We start from the raw sequence: 9,972 nt of genomic DNA on the forward strand, positions 1-9,972 counted from the left end.
CGAAACTCAGGAGGGAATGCAAGATTGATATCGGAGCATTAGACCCGATCTCTGTCGGTGCTGCTCCAAAAGGGTTTGATTTATATCTGAAGCTTGGTGGCTGATATTACCTCCCTCAAAAAAATATGTAAATATAATTTACTTTCTTGTGAATGCAAAACACGATGGAACAAGAAAGCTGCGAAACGTGTGGCATTAATCTTGGGTACAGATTGGCTTTGTGCGGTACGGTGCTATTTAAAGTGTGACGCTTTTGTGTCACCCCATAACTCATACTTTCCATGAGGAACAAGAAAATGACACAGCCCAGAGCAACGCTTGGCACCACCTGATTCTGCAGAGTGTTTTCTCACTCCAGTCCTCTTCAGCGTTCTCTACTTTGGTGTTCTGAAACTTTGCCATAAAGTAATTATTTGCCACTTAATTCTCACAGCTGGTTTCTTTCTCCTGCTGTCCCCTGCAGTGGTGGGAGCCCCAATGACAGAAAAACTTAGGGACAGAAGAAAGAACAGCTCAGCACCCACATGTCAAAGATGTCTGGATATTCAAGGAGATCGCAGTCCTGCCGCACTTGTGCATTGTCAAATCTGTGTCAACGTGTCTTTTTTGAACAGATGCAAGTGTTGCTGTTTCATTGGTCTAATGGAAGGACGGAGTCTTGGGATTACGTCTCCCAAAGGCCTCTGTGATGTGGAAAATAACTATTCTTCCTGCTGGAAAAGAAAGGAGGAAGCCAGGGGGGTGGGGGTGGGGAGAAAGGCCGAACATGTCAAAGAAGGTGGTAGGAGTGATAATGTTATAAACCTCTGTTGTGTTCCGTGTTAGTTATCATTTCCTAAACTGAAAAGGAGCTACAAATTTGAGGCTGAAAACAGACTGTTTAGTATTCTAATCCAGGGGCTCTTAAAGAAGGAAGAGGCATTCACTCAGGACACAAGACTAAAACTTGCTCAAGCCAAGTATGAAGAGGAATGCAGCCATACTCCTTGGGGGATGGTAACTTTCCATGTTGCTGGAACAATTATTCAGACGAGCAGGCAAAATTCCCGGCTGCTCCCAAGAAAGCTTTTATACTCCGTTTACTTCAGCCGATTGTCCGGTCACAAAACTTATCAGTGCAGAGAATCTCTCCCATCCCTCTAATCAGAACACCTGCTTCTGTGAATATATGCTTGCAATGTATTAAGGAGCCATGTCATCCAAAGACCAAGGTTCCCCTCTCCGATTTGGAACATGGAGTCAGGCTAATGTGAGCCATCTGCTACCAAGCATCTGGTCAGTGCTGGACCAGTTCCCGGTCAGACAAATGCATCAACACATTTTTTTAAAAGCTATTTATGACAACACATTGTATTCATTAGGGCAGGGGTAGTCAAACTGCGGCCCTCCAGATGTCCATGGACTACAATTCCCAGGAGCCCCTGCCAGCGAATGCTGGCAGGGGCTCCTGGGAATTGTAGTCCATGGACATCTGGAGGGCCGCAGTTTGCCTACCCCTGCATTAGGGTCTTCTCCCCCCCCACCCCCTTTCTCTCCCCCAAGCTGACTTTCTGGCAAATATATTTAGAACTCTATTTTTCACCTACGGAGGAATCATTTGGAATTTGCGTTGCACGATCAATCTTAATTAGCTATTTTGGGGTCTTTTCACACTTCCCTATTTTTATCCCAGCAAACTGCACCACTGTCGTACTCAAAAGTGTTGCTGTCGACCCGATCAAAATGACACGCAATCGTTTGCTCAGCCTTGTTATGTAAATCTGAACAGACTGTATAAACGCCCAAATTGTAAAATTTAACTAAATAGAGATAAGGGGCTAGATCCAGAAAAGCGTGATCCAAAAAGGGAAATGTACATGCCGGTCTGCTAAGCACATGGAATGGCACAAGAAGAAGGGCGACCAACAGTGGCGCTATAGCGCAGTAGAGCTCGGAGAGAAAGTTCAGCAGCCCGGAGGAAGTTGTGTGAGAGGAGGTGACATATCTCCCACCACTGGTGGGTCTGGAAAAAGTGTCCCCTACAGCTTTAAAGTAATTATTACAAACATCTCTCACCTGAGAGCCAGTTTGGTGTAGTGGTTAGGAGTGCGGACTTCTAATCTGGCATGCCAGGTTCAATTCTGCACTCCCCCACATGCAGCCAGCTGGGTGACCTTGGGCTCGCCACGGCACTGATAAAACTGTTCTGACCAGGCAGTGATATCAGGGCTCTCTCAGCCTCACCCACCCCACAGGGTGTCTGTTGTGGGGAGAGGAATGTGCAGGCGACTGTAAGCCGCTTTGAGCCTCTTTCGGGTAGGGAAAGTGGCATATAAGAACCAACTCTTCTTCTTCTTCTTCTTCTGGGACAAGGGCAACAATTCTCTTCTAAAGCCATAAGGAGAATACCTGCCATGTTCTGAACAGTGAGATCCCAACATGGGGAGTGAAATTAGCATATTTGTTCTACCATTTAATTCCCCCCCAAGTAATTCTACCTTTGCATACTCAACATAACACTGAATCTGCCTCTATATTAAAGCACCCTTAGAATGAGCCCCTCTCAACCACATACATTCTGCCCCGTGTATATTTCAAAATAAGAGAGCAATCAGATGTAACTGTAAAATAATAAGGTTTCAATGATACAGATAACCTTTAATAGCATAAAAAAACTCAAATGCATAGTGATGAACACAACTCAAGTGAGTACTCAAAGAAAATATACACAATAACACCAGCGCACAATTTATGGTTTTAACAAGGAAAGAGGATTAAATCTTAACACTGAACAGAGTACATTGGCAGCTTTGGACAGTAGAACGTGATCCTTCTCACTGAGCATGGCTTTGATGATCTGTAATTCATTCTTGCAGTTCAAGCATAACTATATAATCCTGAATTAAGATATGCTGACCAGAAAAGACAGGGCAGGCCAAAATAGTATGAGGAAGGGTCTCGGGAACAACACAACTATGCAAGAAAATTTGCTCTGCTACTGGAATTGGACAGAACTTGCCATGAATCACGCTCAAAGGAAAGACATTTAATCTTGCCGGTAGTAATGCTTTCCTTGCCTGAAAGGATTCCAAGGAGTAGAGATAGAAGGGCAGAACTTTATTTGTTATAAGGATACGCCAAAATCTAGGAGAACAAGGAGGCAAGGAACTGAGCTTAGAAACTGCAATTCCTTTTCAGTCCTGGCCCTGACTTGGTGGAATGAGCTCCTGAAGGAGCTGCAGGCCCTTTGAGAGCTTTCAGCTTTCCATAGGGCCTGTAAAACAGAGCTCTTCCACCAGGTATATGGTCAGGTCCAGTGCTAGAGCAAAGGGTATGGGTCCCCCTTGGTAATTTGCACCAGACACAGTTTGGTTTCCCCCATGCCACCCCTGTCAGGGCTTTCTTGTTAGGAGAGTTGTTTTGCCATTTTGGGTTGTTGTAATTGTAATTATTGAGGTTTTAATGGGTATTTTATGGGATTTTATTGTCTGGATTGTTTTTTGTAACCCGCCACAAGCCGGTGTCCAAGAGCAGCAGGATATTGAATGAATGAATGAATGAATGAATGAATGAATGAATGAATGAATGATAAAAAGTAGGTCCCCAGTCATGGGGACAAAGCCCTGTACACTAGGCTCTGTGTAGCATTTAAATGACCATATGTTGAAAGAACCTGAGAATGTAGATGTTCAAGATTACCCAAACCAAGTCAGTGCAAAACAGTTTAAAGCTTAGAGGTTCCAACACAGAAAAGGAAGATTTCCACTTGTAACGGAGGACCATAGACTTTAAAAGATCTGCCAACCAGCGGTTAAACTAAACAGAATCATTTAGTGGAAGACCTTCTGGTGCATATCTTATGACAGATTAAAAGAGTTCTTGATATACAGCTCCAAGCTAGGTACAAAAGATAAGAAATAAGAGCAATGAAGGAATTTGTTGTTCAAAAAGCCCAATGCATATGAGTGTCTCTTGCCCCATTAAATTGCCTCTTGAAAGCAACACAGTCAGGAGGAGGATGTAAGAGGACAGGTTAGGAATTGTTCAGTCTTATAAAAGCCCTTTCATCATATGCACCTGTGAAAGCAAGCTTGTCTCGCCCCAGATGTGATCACAGCATGAGCGGCAGAAAAGACAATGTCAGTCAGAGGGTATAACTCACCTTTCAACATTCCATTGAAACAAAGAGAGGTGCTTGGATCAAATTTGGACCATCTGGATAACGGACCATCCCAGGATGGTAAGCGCTCTTAAAGAAACCAAGCCAAAGAATCGGGAGCTCTCTGTGGCCATTTTTCCCTACACGGTCTGCTGCAGTATGAGCAGAGCAAAGCAAAGCATGATCCAAAGTGTTTCCTGCTGCTAAAGTAAATGGCTGCCCCTCCCCGTAGCTTTTAGTTGGTACTACTGATTCCGAAGAGCCTCTTGTGGCGCAGAGTGGTAAGGCAGCAGACATGTAGTCTGAAAGCTCTGCCCATGAGGCTGGGAGTTCAATCCCAGCAGTCGGCTCAAGGTCGACTCAGCCTTCCATCCTTCCGAGGTCGGTAAAATGAGTCCCCAGCTTGCTGGGGGGTAAAACGGTAATGACTGGGGAAGGCACTGGCAAACCACCCCGTATTGAGTCTGCCATGAAAACGCTGGAGGGCATCACCCCAAGGGTCAGACATGACCCGGTGCTTGCACAGGGGATACCTTTACCTTTACTGATTCCCGTGTGAGATAATAATGTAAATACTATGCTGGTTGTTTGATTGTTTGCTACTACTAGGCTATTGTGTTTAATGAATCAGTCTGATTTGTGAATCTTAAAAATATTCTGTGCATGTGCGTGTGTGAGAGACGAGGAGGAGAGAAAGAGTGTGAGACAGAAAGATTGTGTGTTTCTGTGTGTGGTTTTGTCTTGAACTCATTAGAATCCCAAGAAGAACCTGGGCACTGTGGCCGACCCAACAGAGTTGAGCCCTGTGTAAGCCAGAGCTAAGGCCCCCATCCACACTCTCACTTTTCTATCATCTTTACACATAAACTCGTTTTGTTTCCGTTTTCTCTCCCCGCCAAAGTCAGAGCGTGACAGATTACCACAATGTGTTACTAACCAGAGAATCCAATTTATTGAGGCTTCACTTTGATCACCATATGTTGAGTGAAATTAAAGAATCTAAACAGATGATAAATAACTTCCTCTAGGTGGGTCATAAAATTAATAGCGTTTTAAAAGATAAGTACCAGGTTTTTAATGCCCCCAGGAGATCCTCTTGACTTATTTTTAAATAGCTCTCCCTCTAGTTCTAAAAAGCTGTTTCTGTTTTTAAAACATTCACACGTTCTGCTGTGGTCTCACATAAATTGCCTGGGCTTCTCCTAGGCAGTGGTGGAACTGAGGCAATTGAGCAGGGAGAAAGAAATCAGGAAAGAGTTGATGGGAAGGTGAATGCTGTTTGGTTTTCACCTTTCCTTAAGTGCTAAGCTACTGAGGAGCATTAATTGAGGTTGCTTTGTGAGAGGACAGAGTTTGAGGGTGAGTTTGAGGGAGTCTGCAGCCTGCTGAGGAGTGATGTTTTTGTATGGGACTGATTCTGTAGTTATGAGTTTTCACAGAATAGACGCCGAATTTGCGCCTAGCGTTCTGTATCTGTGGTTTTCTCCTGCCACTGTTCAGGACTCCAACCATGGCATGTGTTTTCCATTTTCATTGGGAGAGTGGGCAGTCCCACCTCCTGTCATGCTTGCCCCCTTTTGTGGGTCTGAGCATGCACAATAATTCACTCGCACAGTAACACAATCAAAATTTTAAAACTATCGCATCCCCCCCATCCCTCAATTCCCGTGGCACTCAAATCACCCAAGCAAGGGGAGGTTCTTGTGTTGATGTGCACTCAAAGACAAAACATAGCTGCCATTACACAATGCCTTATCTGCATAAAAGTTACAAAGTGCCCTGCAGCACCTTAAATCATGAAAGTGCATTTAGATGCTCCAGCGGGAGATGAGGAAGGCAGGGAAAGGAATGTGGAATCCTAATTTTTGACTTCACATTAGCTTTCTGGAATGGTCCCTGAAAGAAGGCACTATTGTTATTGCAGTTTCATGTTGTAATGTGACCATGCTCATTAAAAAAAATACAGAGGGGAAAGGGGGATGGGCAGGAGGAGAGGCAGATAGTAGCTGGAGTTAAAACATAACTACAATGACATCACTAGAGGTGGGGATGGAAAAAGAAGCACACTTGAATACAAAGCTTCCTCATTGGATAATCATGAATTGCCTTCCGGGGGGGAGGGGGGAGAAATCACAGTTTCTGAGGATCCTCAGACAATACAACAAACAGGGACTGCATTCGGATCTGCTCTTTAAGAGCCAGATTTTTGTGTAAAAGATTTGTTATTTCACGGGACTTTAAGAAGGCCATTGCGGCATTTTTTGTTACTGTGGAAATAGGCTGGGTCTGTTTGGGTCTTTTGTCTGGTCTATTGCTCACTATTTGCCTCAGGCTGATTGTAGACCCCACCTTCTGCTGTTGCTGCTGAGAAGCATGGGCTGTGGGCTTCTGAACTGTAAGGTTCCTCCTAGGCAGAGATGTGAGCCAAATGGGAAGAGTCCATGGGCTCTTGACCTGTGACTCTTAGCCTGCAGATCAGGCCTGAGGCTCCTAGATATCTTTAAGCCACTCACCAGTTATGAAAGCAAAAAGCCAGCAGAGAAGTGGGGACTACTGATCTGATCCAGCAGGGCTCTTCTTATGTTCTTATCTTATTCTTTGAACTGTGACCTTAGTTAACTGTCCTGATTGTATAAATTTGCAGCTACCAATCCATGGTCAAAATGATCATCCTTGTCTACGGAAGTTGACAAGAATGCAAAATTATTTTAAAAACGCATTTGTTTACCACCTTTCTCCTTTAAAACATACTTGAATATCATCTTTCCCTCCAAGTTTATTCCATAACATGTATTGAATGATCAAATCCATTTAATATCAATCAAGCTATCAAGAAACATGTGCCATACCCATTAATCCAGAAACCCAGAGTCATGTACAATTAATCCAAGAACCAGCAATGCCTTAAACACGTCCCTAAGGAGCATTAAACTGCCCCATATCTCACTTGGTACCATAGTCCACAAAAATTCCTCCACCACACCACCACTGCTAGGACAAATTAGAAAGTCCCTGGGCCATTCCCTTTCTGTGAGAATGGAAAGAGGGCAGAGATTCCCAGAAAGGTACATTCGTTCAGAGAATTAGACCCTCAAAATAAGTTAATATTTTTTAATGTATTTGAAATTCGTACCTTATACCATCCCAGAATCTGTGGCTGCAGGATTTGTGGCAGACATCTAGATTCCATGATGCAATGCTGGGCCTTCAGTTGGGAATGGGTGGGAATGGTTGCTTTGGTGCCGAACAACCAGAAAATAGTAACTGCATCTCCCCAGTGTATTCCTTTGGATAGCTTTAATAAGGGGAGAGAATTAAGAGTGAACTCAACTGATACCAGTTTATCTCTTTTTTTAAGGAAATACCCTGGAACTTGATAGACATGAGCAACTTTCAGATGTGGTCCAGTAAATTCAAGTATGTCTCTACGCAAAGAGGAAGCCAAGGCGACAAAAGACATGTTAAAACTAAGCAGTCAATGAATTCAGCCAGTGAGAAGCTTCACCAGGGTTCTGGGAATATGCTTGGCAACATGTTCTTCCAGCCCAGGCATAGCAGAGGCATAACATGTAGCAGTGTTTGCATCGTGTACCAGTTACCTTGCTATCCCACAGACACTGGAGAGAAACTGTGCTGCATTTCAACTACTCTATAAGTCATCCTTGTTCATGAAGTGTGCTCTGATTTTTTTTGGAGGGCATAGCTCACTCATTTATGGCCATTTTGTTTGTCCCCACTAAAAGGCTGTGGACTTCAAAAGATACTTGAAGAAGAAGAGTTGGTTCTTATATGCTGCTTTTCTCTACCTCAAAGGGGTCTCAAAGCAGCTTACAATCGCCTTCCCTTTCCTCTCCCCACAACAGATACTGTGTGAGGTGGGTGAGGCTGAGAGAGCCCTGATATTACTGCTCGGTCAGAACAGCTCTATCAGTGCTGTGGTGAGCCCACGGTCACCCAGCTGGCTGCACGTGGGGGAGTGCAGAATCGAACCTGCTTTACCAGATTAGAAGTTCGCACTCCTAACCACTACACCAAACTGGCTCCTGTGTTCCATTTGTGACCAAGTTTACAAAATGCATTTGGGTTGGCCGTTTCTTATTTCTTTCTAAAGTACAGATTAACATTAAATTGTTTTTCAAACTACCAGCCCCTCTATGAGAGATAAAGAGAATCTACAGTAATGCTTTTTTATTTTGGAAAAAAAAGGCCAAGCTTTCAAGCTGACACCGAGGTATATAACTGAAACATTCAGGTCAGTGGGGTGAAACCCCATCCAATTATCTTCTTGAGGTCATTCTTCCACCTTAATCAAAAATACAGAAAGTACTTCAGCTATGAGATCAATCGAGAAGGCACGCAAAAGAGTGCAGATTTGTTTTTTGAGAGAGCTTCTCAATTGAATCCGGAGTTTTTTTCAGGCAATGTGGAAAAACACAAAGTTATTTTTCAGTGCTGAATAGTGAGCAGCAGTAGCACTATCTCAGCTGGCCTAGCAGTACACGCTCCAGTTTCCAGAAGAAGAATTTGCCTTGCTAAAGGGAGTAATTATGTAGTGAAGAGATTACCAATACTTAGTCAGCAGCTGTTTATATTTGACACAGATGAAAAATGGGGGATGTTTTTGTGCTTTGAATTGGTTTTTGGTTCATGGCTAAACAATGAACCTAACCATGAGCCAATATGCCAGTTCATGAACCAAAACAGCTCATATTGGTTCATGAGCTGTTTAAACTCCTGCTTTCTGCTCCTGGCAGCTTTTTCGAAGAAGAAAGCAGCTGAGCAACAGTTGCCTGCTTTCTTCTCCAGGCCAATTAAACTGAACAGCTGAGCGGCTGGGAGCTCCCTGCTGCTCAGCAGTTTTCCATTAAGAACTCTTCAGAGACTGCCACAAATTGTCATGAACTGCATCAAATGTCATGGAAGTTCACAGTAGTTCTTCAGTTAGCAAACATCACTTTGTAAACCACGAACTGCCCAAAATTTTTGATGAACTGGAGTTCATCAGCGGGTTCTTGTCCATCCCTAGAGATGTTTAATTCTTGCTCTGCTCACTGATGTTCCCTTGCAAATCCTAATGGGGGGGGGAGAAAATGGTAATTGGGGGGAAGGAAACTCATCCCAAAATGCTAGCCCAATTTTACACTTTTAGTGCAGTTCTTAAAATAGGAAAACATTTCTCAGTCAGCATTTAGAAGGAGAATATGAAAGAAATCACCAGTTATTGGCACTAGCCAATGGGTTCCAATGGCCACACCCATAATTATTTTCCATAGTGCACATTACTGTGGTTGGCATATCAGCATTAAAGTTTGCTGTAACCAAAATTTGCCATTCATGCTCAAAATATATGATTTCTCCCAGAAGACTGGAAGTGACAGATTTCTGATCATAGATTCAAGTGGGTAGCTGTGTTGGTCTGAAGTGGCGCAACAAAACATGAGCCAATAGCACCTTTAAGGCCAACAAAAATTTATTTAAGGTGTGAGCTTTCATGTGCATACACACTTCCTCAGACAAAATGGAACAAGGATCATAAGATCAACTAGTCTCTTTTAATTATTTCTTTTTACAACTCGGAAAGGGTCTGCTATTATTTACTAACATTGATAGTTTTATATCTCCAATGTTTTTGTGAACTACAACTGAACGCAAAAGGTCTGCTTAGCTGTTTTAGCAAAGAATTATCATACGGCATAATATGGCATAATTTTGATATTATGACACAGTTTACTAATTTGCCACTAATTTACCCTTGCTTTATATCTGTACTCTTATGATCCCTGTTCCATTTTGTCTGAGGAAGTGTGCCTGCCCCCCAAAACTCATGCCTTGAA

Source organism: Paroedura picta, chromosome 2, assembly GCF_049243985.1.
Source record: "Paroedura picta isolate Pp20150507F chromosome 2, Ppicta_v3.0, whole genome shotgun sequence".
NCBI classification, from domain to species: domain Eukaryota; kingdom Metazoa; phylum Chordata; class Lepidosauria; order Squamata; family Gekkonidae; genus Paroedura; species Paroedura picta.